The sequence below is a fragment of the Vicugna pacos genome, unplaced genomic scaffold (assembly GCF_048564905.1).
Source record: "Vicugna pacos unplaced genomic scaffold, VicPac4 scaffold_20, whole genome shotgun sequence".
NCBI classification, from domain to species: domain Eukaryota; kingdom Metazoa; phylum Chordata; class Mammalia; order Artiodactyla; family Camelidae; genus Vicugna; species Vicugna pacos.
The window spans coordinates 30,581,810-30,595,140 of record NW_027328741.1 but is presented as its reverse complement, the minus strand read 5'-3'; the positions used below and the strand labels follow the sequence as shown (position 1 = coordinate 30,595,140).

Below are 13,331 nucleotides of genomic sequence, written 5' to 3'. Positions count from 1 at the left end.
ATTTTGTTAATAAAGACAAATACATTTTTACACATTTTCCTCCTTATACAGGTAATCTTATTGTTGAAAATTTGACAAAGTCTGGGTAAGAGACTACAGATTGCCTTTATTTCTCAATCCAAAGATGGTAAGTATTGAATTCTGTTGAACTTCCTCTTTGTGAATGTTTCATTTTCAATTAAAGAGAAAAGATATTTACTTTTGTCATATTTCCTTTCTCCTCATATTCATATATTTATTGTTATTGACAGTCCTTTTGCCCCTTTGCTTACACTTACTCATTCAGAGTCCCAGGCTGTATTCCCCATGGGGACCCTGTGAGTGGTCCTCTGTGGAGTCTGGTTATCTGAGTGATGCTCCCTAGATGGGCTTAACAATAGAAGCCCTGATGGCCTTTACGTACTCATTGCTAAACCAATATGGTTGCTTTCTATTTTCCTTGCCTGTAATATTTTACACACACACACACACACACACACACACCTTTTTTGTGTTGTTGAGATCTAATTCACATACCAGAAAATTTACCATTTTGGAGTATACATTTTAGTAGGGTTTAGTATATCCATGAAGTTTTGCACCCATCACTACTGTTGAATGCTTTATCATTCTCATCACCTCAGGAAGAAACCCCAATCCCATTAACAGTTCCTTCCCATCTCCCCTCTTCCCAGTTCCCTGGCAACCACAAATCTACTTCCTATTTCTATGGATTTTCCTATTTTGGACATTTCATATAAGTGGAATCATATGATATATGGCCTTTTATATTTGGCATTTTTCACTTAGCATAATGTTCAATGTTCTGCTACGTTGTACCATGTATCAGTACTTCATTCTTTTAGGTTTGAATAATATTCCATTGTATAGTGATACCACATTTTGTTTATTCATTCTTCAGTTGATGGTCATTTTGGTTTTCTCCAATTTTTGGCTATTATGAATAATCTAGTTTTTGTGATTACATTCATTCTTCAAAAACATTACTTTCTTCATATTATCTCCCATTCTTGTCAAAACTTTCAGTGGCTCCCTATTGCTTGTACAACAAAATAGAAGATGCCTAGTTTGCATTAAAAGCCTTCGCTACTTTCATTTCCACCCTTCTTTTCCATTGTGTTATAATTTATTATTTCTAAAATGTGTGCTACATATGAATATAGATTTTGTAAACAATATATATAATTTTATCAATTTAATTCACTTTAAAATGATCTAACTTTTTAAGAATAAAGATTTTATTTACAAACCAAAGAGTAGATTGAAGGTAGATAGATAGTCTGGAGAATTAGAACAGAGTAAAGTGAAACATTATAGAAAAACAAAAAACTTTTCTGGATTTGACCATAATGTCAAACAGAGATATTTCATATCATACAATGTGAAAAAGCACCTTATTTGAGTCAGCCTTTGATAGGTGGAACTCATTCAAATCATTCATTTTCTGGTTAGCACGGTTATTTTTTTTCTGGGGCCTCAGTTTTTCTGTTTTTTTAAAAATCCAGATAGAGTCAATCTTTTTCTCCTTTTGACATGTCTGAAATTGTTAAAAAGGAAATATTTTTACATAAACTTAAAAATTATTTCCCGAGTATTTTCTGCATATACACATACAGATATAAATGTATAGTGGCATTTTTTCCCATTATATGGAAAAATAGAACATAGTATGTAGACAAAAAAATCACAGTATATCTTAGAAATATTTTCATAATAGTAGATTGAGGACATTCTCATTTTTTTTCTTGCAGGATAATTTCTTTAAAATGTGTATCCACTTGAAATGTGATTACCTATACTTAGAAAAAGAGACAATGGAATATAAATGGGAAAAAGGAAACAATATGCAGATGTTTGGACTTTGTTTATAGGTGAAAACAATGGAAGATCAGAAAATTTAAGTAATTGCCCAGGATCATGCAACCAGCGCAGGGTCCCGATGCTAATCTAGGTGTTCCAATTTCATGGCCTCCCTGCTGTATCTATGTTGCATTTGATGAAAAAAAGGGGAGAGAAGTCATGCCAAATTCTTTTTCAACAGAAATAATAGAATTCCAGACTTTATTTTCTGGATTAGTCCTTTAAGAAGCTTTGCATTCTGAAGCCTCTAGGTGTGCTTTTCAATCTTCAAAAGGACTATTTCTGATATAAAAAAAGTATCATGAAATGATAGTAAATAAAACACTTTAGCTCTTTCCCTTCTGCGTGCTACTGAATATCCTGGTGTCACCATGGGCCGCCACCCCGCCAGGTGTTACCAGTACTGTAAGAACAATCCACACCCAAAGCCATGCTTCTGCCGAGGTATCCCTGATACTAAGACCCGCATCTTTGACCTGGGGCGGAAGAAGGCAAAAGTGGATCAGTTTCCACTCTGTGGCCAAATGGTGTCAGATGAATATGAGCAGCTTTCCTCTGAAGGCTCCAGACAGGTATGCGGTGTGCCTTTGGAAAGCCCCAGGGCACGTTGGCCAGGATCCACATTGGCCAAGTCATCACGTCCATTCGCACCAAGCTGCAGAACAAGGAGCATGTGATTGAGGCCGTGCACAGGGCCAAGTTGAAGTTCCCTGGTCACCAGAAGATCCACATCTCAAAGAAGCAGGGATTTACCAAGTTTAACACAAATGAATTTGAAAACATGGTGGCAGAAAGGTGGCTCATCCCGGATGGCTGTGGGGTCAACTACATCCCAAATTGTGGCCCCCTGGACAAATGGCAGGCCCTGCACTCATGAGAGCCTTGGTGCTGTCCCCTCCTTCCACACAACCACCAATAAATCCTACTTTCCTGTCAAAACAACAACACTACTTTAGGATGAATTGAGTAAAGTACAGAAAAAGAGACCCCAATATACATAGGTATTTATCGCAGGCAGCATTTCAGATTGGTGAGGGAGAAGATGGATGAGCTGATGATTTTTTAAAAATTTATTTATTTAATATTGGTTTACATAAATATTTTTTATTTTGGTGGGAAAGGTAACTAGGTTTCTTCATTTTTAGAGGCGGTACTGGGGGTTGCACTCTACTACTTGCGCTGTACCCTCCCCCGTGATTTGGTGACTTATGTTGCAACAAATTTCTAATCATTTGACAAAACAACAAGAACAACAACACCTGTTCATTGCTTCAGTCTGTACATAAAAAATAATTTACAAATTAAACAAAAGATAATATAAAAGGACTTTGTGAGGTTAGCCTTCTTACTAAATAGACTGAACTGAGTGAGTACAGCCATGAAAATTTCATTTTTTTCTTGATCACTATATTTTTGTGTGAGTTCTGTTTGTCATGGTTTTTGTCCAGCAAAAGTTCCACCATGGAATAATGAATTTTCTCAAGACTTTATCAGTTCAAGACAGTGAGAGAGAGCCAGAGACTGACTCCCAAGCTGCTCCAAAGCTCTTATATTTATTGCGAATATTCAAAAAAAATCAAAGAGAAATACATCATAGGAATGAGTAAGGGGTATGTGGTATGTGGAGGGACGCGGGTCAGCAGTTTCAGATCATGAAAAACAAAAACATTATAATCTTAATTTATACTTAGAAGGTTACAATATTGATAATACAAATGGTTATTTTATGCCTCAAACAATCATGGGCAAGTTTACAGTTTTCTGAATAATTGATAATGAAACACCAGGCCACCACAGAGTCTCCATACTATGATCAGAAATCATCTAAGCACGTGAAGCAGCCCAGCTGTCCCCAGCTGAGGGCTAGGTCAGTTTTCTGTGAGCAGGAGTGACCTACACTATCCACCTGCGCCTGGTAAGCCAAGCACGTCCTGCCGGTTAGGGCGAGGGATGAGCTATGGCTTTCCATAAGCAGAAGCAGCCCTGAGTCTATGACCTTGAACTAAGCAAAGTGAGCAAAGCATGTCTATGTCTCTGCTTTTCACGGCGAGGAGACAGTTCGTAGCAGGTCCCTGCTAGCACAGCAGCTTCAAGGCAGCTGAGCGAAGTCCCGCAGTTACGGCGGTGACTGGTACTGAGAGTTCAGTCTTTCGTGCTTTTGGACATCTTGCTTTGAAGGAGCAGTATAATGACAAATATAGAAAGCAGGGGTTTTGATTATACATTTCTTATATGTTTACACAAAGATGAGAATATGATTTGGTTAAACAATCATTACAATATCAAAGTTTGTTAACCCAAGTTTGTGCTCCCACAGTTTTGTATTTTCTGTAATTGCTTCTTAACACCATCTTGGGGCAGGCTCACAGCTTTCCTCATGTGCTTTAGTTACAAAAGCTGTAGTTCTGCTCTCGACCCTTGTTGGGCATGACCTGTGACAGGATGGACCTGTCCTACTCTGTGCTTTTTCACTCCTCTCTCCCCATTGCTGGGAGTTGTACATTTATGCAGCCTTTTTTGGATTATCTGTTGAAATAAGGTGTAGATACACTGTGACTCAGGAGCTGTACCTCCAGGAACTGAGCGCTAAAGATGTGCTCATACAACCTTATCTGAAAGGCGAGTCTTTTAGAGATGAAAATTCTTTGTTCTGATGGAAATTCAGCACAGCTGCAGCCTGTGACTTAGTGTTTACTAACAAGAGAGCTGTTAAACCTACCCCAGCTCTCCTGGCACAGTGGAGGTATGTTATAGCTTACCTACTGGATGTTTAACTTGTTCCCAGTGCTTTTCAGTATAAAAAATGCTGCAGTGAGTATCTTGATGTACATGCTACACACTTATGTGTGCTGAAAGTGTCTTACCTGCTATAGCTAAGTCTTCTGCTTTACATTTTCCCTCTTCGTACTTCAAGGAGCCCAGGAGAGCTCAGTTTAAAGTCACAACTGATTGCCTGCAGGGGTGTGTGACTGATGGCAAACCCTTGGCCCTTCCTGATCAGGAGTTACTGCAGATCTGGGCCTCTCAGACTGACCTGGGACAGTGGTTAACAAATGCGCTCTTAACTGTTGACCACGATCAACTTCTCCACCTTCCTCTAGGGGTGTGTGCCAGTCAGGGTGCCATTAGTATTTGTTTTGAACAAGACAACCCATTGGTGAGGGAGCCCCATGCTTTTCTGGTCCCCTACTCCACTGTGATGCCATTGTGCTACAATTGTGTATAGTTACTGACTCACAAAGCATCTTCAACTGTCATTAAGGGGGTAATACTGCAGCCAGTTTAAAACTATTATAAAAATGGCAGAAATTATATAAGATTATTTCTGATTTTCTTGGCTTCTCTTTATCTTCTCATTCCTTTAGCAAGAAGCAAAGGTAGTTTAAGTTACTTAACTTGAATATCTGCCCTAGCACATGTCATTTTTTTTTATTATCCCAATGAAAGTCTGGGTCAACAGTAATAGTTTCTTCACAGGTACAGAAATAACTTGATATGATATGAAAGAAAGACTTTATTCTGATTTATTAGCTTTTTTTTTTTTGGTGGTTTTACTTTTTTTTGGTCAAACTCAGGAAAAAACTACCAAAATATTACAAAGATTTCCCATGTAGTCTTCATCGAGGTTCCCCAAATGTTAACAGCTTACACAGTGACAGTGTAGTTATCAAAATCAGGAAACTTAACACTGACATTGTACTGTGTTACCTAGTCTCCAGTCTGTATTCAGTTTACACCGGTTGTCTCAGTAGTGTCCTCCCTCTGTCTAGGAACTGATGCAGTTGCATTTTAGTTGTCATGTTCCCTCTTAGTTTTCTTTAATTTGAAACAATTCCAAAATCTTTCTTTGTCTCTCATGACTGTTATACTTTGAAGAGTACTGGTCAGTAATTTTGTAGAATACCCCACAATTTGGATTTGTGTGGTTTCCCCATGATTCAATGAATGTTAAACATTTTTGGTTAAGAGAACTATGCAAGTGACGTTATTAAGCTTACTAGGAGGCACGTGCTACTGATTTGTACAATTACAAGTGATGCTAATTTGTTCACTTGGTTTAGGTGATTCAATCGGGCTTGTCTGCTGTAGTTGTGCTTTTCCTTTGTAATTAAAAAGTGTTCTGTAGGAAAACACTTTGTGACCAGGTAATTATCTTATTTTTCATCATACTCTCTAATTTTTATTTTCATTGATGATTCTTACCTGAAATGATATTACTGTGGTGTTTGCCAAATGGTGACTTTCTGTTTCCATCATTTCTTCTGCATTTATTGGTTGGATCTCCTATAAAGAAAAGCTTTCACCACCAAGCCCATAAAAACCAGCAACACAGTGCCTTCACAGCCACCCCTCTCTCCCTCTTTGGAGACAGCCCGTAATCTATCTATGGAGTGTGTACCTACTTTTAATCTGAGCACCCAACCCCCACACCTCATGGCCTTTCTCTTGCCTTTCAATGTATCTCTGAATAAATCTGCATTCAATCAAAAAAAAAAAAAGAAAAACTTTCCTTTCTTAGGTATGTGTTCAATTTTTAAATCTATATCAGAATAGCCTTGAGGATTTTTATTTTACTTATATCAAATGTACTTACAGATTTTTATTCTATGGATTCAATCCATTACCATCATTATTTTTGTGCTATAATTATAGTTTGGCCCTAGGGAACTCTTTCAAGAAGGCTTCTGGCCCATCACTTTTTGAGGATTGACTGGCTTTCTAGTACCAGAAGATGTCCCAGGCTCATGTTGTGCATTCTCTGCTCTAGCCCTGGAATTAGCCATTTCACCAAGGAAGATTAGCTCTCTTTATTGAAGATTGGAATTCTTCCATGCTCTTTCCCTTATACTTGTATCTCACCATCTTTTAAAAATCTTTCCAATATACAGCCACTTTGGAGGATGCGGGCACTTAACTCTGCTGTACAGAAGTTAGTTTATATCCAGTAATTCCCTTTGTAATATATTCTGTCCCCAGCAGATTCATCTTCCACTAATTAAAGTGGAAGGATTTCTGCACAGGTTCCACTGTGCCAAATATGTTATTTCATGGAAACATGGTTGAAGATTTTCTTTGGCTTCATTGAGTATTTGATAACAGTTTTGAAAACTTTTCCAAGAGCTTTCTTCCAGTGCTTATAGTATAGAAATATTTATATTCTCCATATTTTTAGTATAGCAGTCTCTTTTATTTTTTCTTAAGAAAAATCTTGACTTTGTTTTAAGTACTTTCTTGGTTCACTTCCAAGAAGGTGGATTGGCCATCTATCCAGAGTACAATTTTGATTAGGCTTTACAATATCTACAAAAGATTTCAGCCTTTTCTCCTTATTTATCATCTAAAACACAAATTTGCTCTTAATATACAGTATAAATTAGATCCCTGTCACAAACTGTAACTTCTAATTTGCAGTCTGTAGAATGGTGGAAAAGACAAATTATTAAGCATTATTTCCAAGCCATTAGTCCCTAGACACTTGAACTTAAAACTAAGGGAGTCATTAGAACCCCATGTTCTTAGGCTGAGTTGTTTTGGCACCACAGATTTCATTCATACTCTTCATTAATTTATCTTGTATTTATCTGTAAATTATCTTTACTAGTGGTTCTCAAAGTGTGGTCCCCTACCTCTAGTAGTGCCAGCCTCCTGTGGAACTAGTTAGAAGTGTAGCCTTCTCGGGTAACACCCAGAGGAGGTAGTGTGGGTTAACAAACCCTCAGGTGATCCTGATGCAGGAGAAACATTGCTGTGTCCATTTCCTGTAAATTGTTTCTAATTACTGGTGGAGGTACAGAGTGCCAGTTTATCCGTTTGCTGTTTTATATTATCTGTTTAACCTAGCTTGTAGTGGTAGTGAATTATTTTGAAGATTAACTCTCTGTTCTCTCCTCCCTTTGAATCTGGTAGCCTCAAATTTACTTTCTGTCTCTATGAATTTGTTCATTTTAGATATTTCATACAAGTGGAGACTCATACAATATTTGTCCCTTTTGCCTTGCTTATTTCACTTAACATCATGTTTTCTAGGTCCATCCATGTTGTAGAATGTGTGTCAGAACTTCATTCCTTTTCATAGTTGAATAATAGTCCATTGTATGTATATATCATATTTTGTTTATCCATTCATTTGTTAATGAACACGGGTTATTTTCACTTTTTAGCTGTTGTGAATAAGGCTTGCAATGAATGTTGATGTATAAATATTTTTTAGAGACTTTTTCAAATCTTGTGTATATATCTAGGAATGGAATTTGAGGGTCATATGGTAATTCTGTTTTTATCTTTTTTAGAAAACACCAAACTATTTTCCACAGTGTATGTATTGTTTTTATTACCACCAATAAGCTACAGTTTCTTCATATCCTTGCCAGTGCTTATATTTTGTTTTCAAAAAAGTATTAAAATTTTAAAATAATTATGGCTATCCCAGTAGGCGCAAAGTAGTGTCTCAGTGTTTTTCATTTGCATTTCTCTAATGGCTGATGATGTTAAGCATTTTTTCATGTGCTTCCTGGTCATTTATATATCTCCTTTGAAGAAATGTCTATTCCAGACCTTTGCCCATTTTAAAATTAACTTGTTTGTCTTTTTGTTGTTGTGTTATGGAAATTCTTTATATATTTTAGATATATAAAGATATATATCTTACATATCTTTATGAGATATATGGCTTACAAATATTTTCACCCATTAGGTAGGTTATCTTTTTACTTTATTGATAATATCTTGATGTACAAAAGTTTTACTTATTTATTTATTTTAAAGTTTTACATTCGATGAAGTCCAATTTATCTATTTTTTCTTTTGTTGCTTGTACTTTGGTGTCATATATAAGAGCCTACTGCCATGATTATGGCAATCCACGATCATGAATATTTACCACTGTGTTTTTGCATAACAGTTTTGTGATTTTAGATTTTATATGTAGATTGTTGATCCATGTTGAGTTAGCTTTTGTATATGGTGTGAGGCAGGGGTCAACTTCATTCTTTTATGTGTGGAAATCCAGTTGCTCCAGCACAATTGGTTGAGGAGACCTCTCTTTCTCCATTGAATGAACTTGGCACCCTAATCAAAATCAATTGGAAATAGATTTATGGCTTAATGTCTGGACTTTCAGTTCTGTTCCATTGGTATATGTCTATTCTTATGTACTATGTTGTTTTGGATATACATTTCTCATGCTGTTTTATATACTTTTAAAAAACTTCTTTAGGCACTTTAAGTGCTATTTTAACTTTCTGTTCTTGATAAGACTAAAATAATGAATAACTTTAAACATTTAAAATATTGCACTTAATAAATTATAAAGAAGTAACTTTAGTATTATGTGATATGTACACTCCTGGGCTTCTGAGGGAAGCATGAAAATGCACAAGTCTTGTTTCTGTTCTCTAACAACTTGCAACTGCATTCACTTACTTAAAAATTTCTTTACTTTTGCTTTGCCATTCTATTTTTTCATGTGAGTCCACCCTTATGATGTCGTTAGTATAGTATATGAGATGCTTATCCCTGTTGCAGCAAAGTTGTAAAATTTAGATATTATAGTTTTTTTGCTGTTGTATAGTTTGTATCTTTACTTTAAGCACCTAATTTTATTACTCTTGTTATGTTTTTATAATTAATTTCTGTTAAATTCTGCAACTAGTTTCTTAGAGTATGGGTCTTTCATGTTTTAGTTTTTTATGAAAGACACTTTAAGCCATTATACTACTGAAGTTTGCCTCCTTCTGTATGGTTTTACCCATCCATCTGCAAATACGGAATCTTTCTGGGGCAAATTTACATTCTGGTGCTGAGACTTTTTCACTGTGTGTTGTGCAGATAGTGAGATGGGCTATTGTAATGTGAACTTCCAGGGTAAATTTTTAGTAGTTGATAGCAATGTTCTAAAGCATGTGCTCCTCTTGCAAGAACTTAATTATGTTTATCTTTAGTTACTCTTGCCTAGAATAGCACTGTGTGATAGAAATATAATTTGGGCCACATATGTTATTTAAACATTTCTAGTAGCCTTATTTAAAAGAGTTAAAAAGGGCTAGATATAGTTTTATTGTATTTCATTTAATCTGACATATCCAGGATATTATCATTCTAACATTTAAACAATATAACAGGATTGAGATATTTTACATGGTTTTAATACTTTTTCAAGTTTTTGGAACTATGTGTTCACTTTATATTTATTAAATAATTTTTGTAATCCTTTTTTTTAATTGAGGTATAGTCAGTTTACAATCTTATGTCAATCTCTGGTGTATGGCACAATTCTTCAGTCATACATGAATATATATATATATATATATTCATTTTCTTATTCTTTTTTACCATGAGCTACTATAAGTTATTGAGTATATTTCCCTGTGCTATACAGTATAAACTTCTTTATCTGTTTTACTTTTTTAAACCAATTCCTTGAAACCTAGTAGATGTTTTACATCTTGATTGGATCACCAAATTTTCATCAAAAATGCTTGATCTCAGTTGAGACTTCAATTTATGGTTGAAAATGTAGATTCACAAGACTAAGTTGTTCCAAAGAAACTTATACTTTTCAATATCTGAATTAAGTGCCAAAAATTTTTCTTTTGAGTATTTTTATTTATTATGATAAAACTTGTTCATGCTTTTTTAGAATTTGAAGCAAAAATTTAACAGTTTCAAATCTGTGCTTCTTAAATTAAGCAAATTCACTAATTCTTGTGTCAACAGTGTTATTAACATCATTTCCTAAGAATATTGCATAAGTTGAACAACAACTTTAAACTCGATAAAAACAACTAAGTGTTCAACTATTTCTGATTATTTTTGCAGCCAATTTTTACAACACTCTGCATTGTAAATAAAATATTCTGCATATTGATTCATGTTAGGGAAAAGTGTAAAATCTTTATTATCAAATCATATTATTGTAGGTTCGCCACCAGTTGTGGGTTCTGGCCAGCAGACGTCCCACCGAAACGGAATAAATTACTCAAGACTCTGTGGAAAAGTCAAGAGAGCGAGAGAGAGTTGGGAGCCTTGAGCCTCTCAAATCTCCCACATTTATTGAGTACAGTCAAAGGAGGAATGCAGGAATTTAGTGAAGGATAGAGTGGGATCACAATGAGTACAAAGGCTTTGTTTATTGTTGGTGTTGGGCTCAAGGTCAGAAGACCATTTTTGGTGAATCATGTTCCTGGGTCTTGAGCCTTTCAGCTTATCAGGGTGGAACATCTGAGAATCAGCTGCCTAACAACTTGGACTCAGGTGGCTGTGCCTGTCTTAGGTTGCCCCCCTCAGGGGATCTTTCCTGTCTTTGGCTACCCTGCCTCCTCACCTCTGAGTCTGCAGCTTTTTATCATTCCAGCCCAAGGCTGTTTTGGGGATAGAAGGCTAACAGCAGGCACGCCCAGCGTTTATAGCCAGGGGCCTTGGTCATTGCTAAAACCTCAAGGCAGTTACTAAGCACGTCTTCTTTAAGGACATAAGCGACTGGGATCTGTTACAATTTGTTACCCCAATCATGGGCTCCCACAATTATGAAAGCTTTCAATCTCAACATAAATGTCTGTACCTGTGTAACTAGGTCATAGGTACAATTTCTCTTTCTTTGGTACTTCAGGCCATGCTTGTCTACCTGTACTGGGATACCAGTGAGAAAACATGAGCACTGCCATTTTTGTCTTTGATTATTGAATATTGAAAAAAATACTTTCTTGATCAGCGTTAATAATACAGTAAGTCTTTGTGAAATTCTTCCTCTACTCAACCATTGAGCAAGGAACACAAGATTCTTAAATGTATTGTTTTCTATTTTTTCAATAGTTTTGTAAGCTGGCTAGGATTCTGATTATTTTCAGGTACACACATCAGTTTTAACAACTTAATACATGCTACTTTTCATAGCTTTAGAATGCTGAGCACAAACATTTTTCATTCTTTTTTTTTTTGAGGGGGAGATAATTAGATTTGTTTGTATGTTTGTTTGTTTTGATGATGGCACTGGGGATTGAACCCAGGACCTTGTGCATGCCAGGCACACACACTATCATTGAGCTATACTCATCCCCTCACAAATCTACTCTATGTATATCATACAATGGAGCAGAGCAATAAGAGGAATATCAGTTTCTTCTTTTAAAACTCTAATAAGTGTAGGTTTTTAACCTAACATGGCTGGAGCTGTCTATTGAGATGGAGACTATTATTTAAATATATAGCTGAAATTCTTTGGCCGTTTTAAAGGTGAAAAATAATCCATGCTACAATTTTAATTTTTTTAAGGTACATGTTTGACATTTCTTCTTAAGTTTGGAAGTTCTTTCAAACAAAATGTGTCTAAATTTGTACTTTGGTAGTGTCTCTTGTATCACATGACTTATCTAAAGCTAAAAGAAAAGTAATTTCTCATATTTTGAATCTACTGATTTTTGATATTGTTAGACAGGTCTTCCATATGATGGACAGTAATTTGGTGGCTTAATTGAAGGCCTTCTACTTTTTCTATAATATCTGTTTTAGTATTCCTCATAATTTTATAATAAAATATCTATAATTGAAATAATTTATTTACCATCTCTCTACTTAAATATGGTTTCTTCCCTATTTCCTTCCTTCCTTCCATCCTTCCTTTCTTTCTTTCATCTCTCTCTCCCTCCCTCCCTTTCTTTTTGCAAGAATCCATGCCATTCTATATAGCTCACGAGAGTAATAAGCTCAGATCCTGTAAAAATCTTTTAAAAATGTTTGTTGGACATTTAATTTTGATCTCAGATGAATAACTTTGTTGCTTCTGTTTTGACTTAGGAAACTTCTTATGAAAATGTACTATGTATTTCCTGAAAAATGTCTCCTAATATTGTCTACATCCTGTTTAAAATATTTTTATGTAAGTCATAGTTTTTAAATTTTGCTCTACCAAAGCTAATTGTGATTATTATTCATGTTAAAGTTGGTGCATTGTTTTCTTCTAGTCTCACTACACTGTGCCGGTGGCAGCGCTATCTTCACTGCATCTCCACTTGATTCTGCTTGGGTAGAATGCCTATGTTTTAATTTAGAAATTTTGTTATACCCTATCCCCTTTTGCCCAGACCAAAAAGATAAAGAAAACAACTTAATTCAAAATATGTTAAAATTAAAAATTTCAATAATAATTAAAATTATAATAGTATCTCTGGTTATCAGTTGTGATTTACATAGGGATCACTGTAACTTGTGTACTTTGCAAAAAATTCAATGAATGATTTACTCTATTACATTGATGTGTAGAGAACATTCATTTTAGTTGATTAGTTAGTTGATGCTGACTAGATAAAAACAATAAATGTTTCTTTTGTAGATAGATATTTTACATTGCCTCAGCTTTTAAATTTAGATAAAATTAATTATAATTAAATAAAAATTCAATTCCTCAGTAATGGTAGTCTCATTTCAAATGTTCACTAGTCACATGCAGCCAATAGTTAATGTATTGGAAATTAAAC

The 13,331-nt window shown here is 35.3% G+C and overlaps 1 pseudogene; it reads left to right on the top strand.

Annotated features, from left to right (window-relative positions):
• LOC140694194 (large ribosomal subunit protein uL16-like) overlaps positions 1 to 12,645 on the top strand; it is a 37,867-nt pseudogene extending 25,222 nt beyond the window's left edge.
• The last annotated feature ends 686 nt before the right edge of the window (positions 12,646 to 13,331 follow it).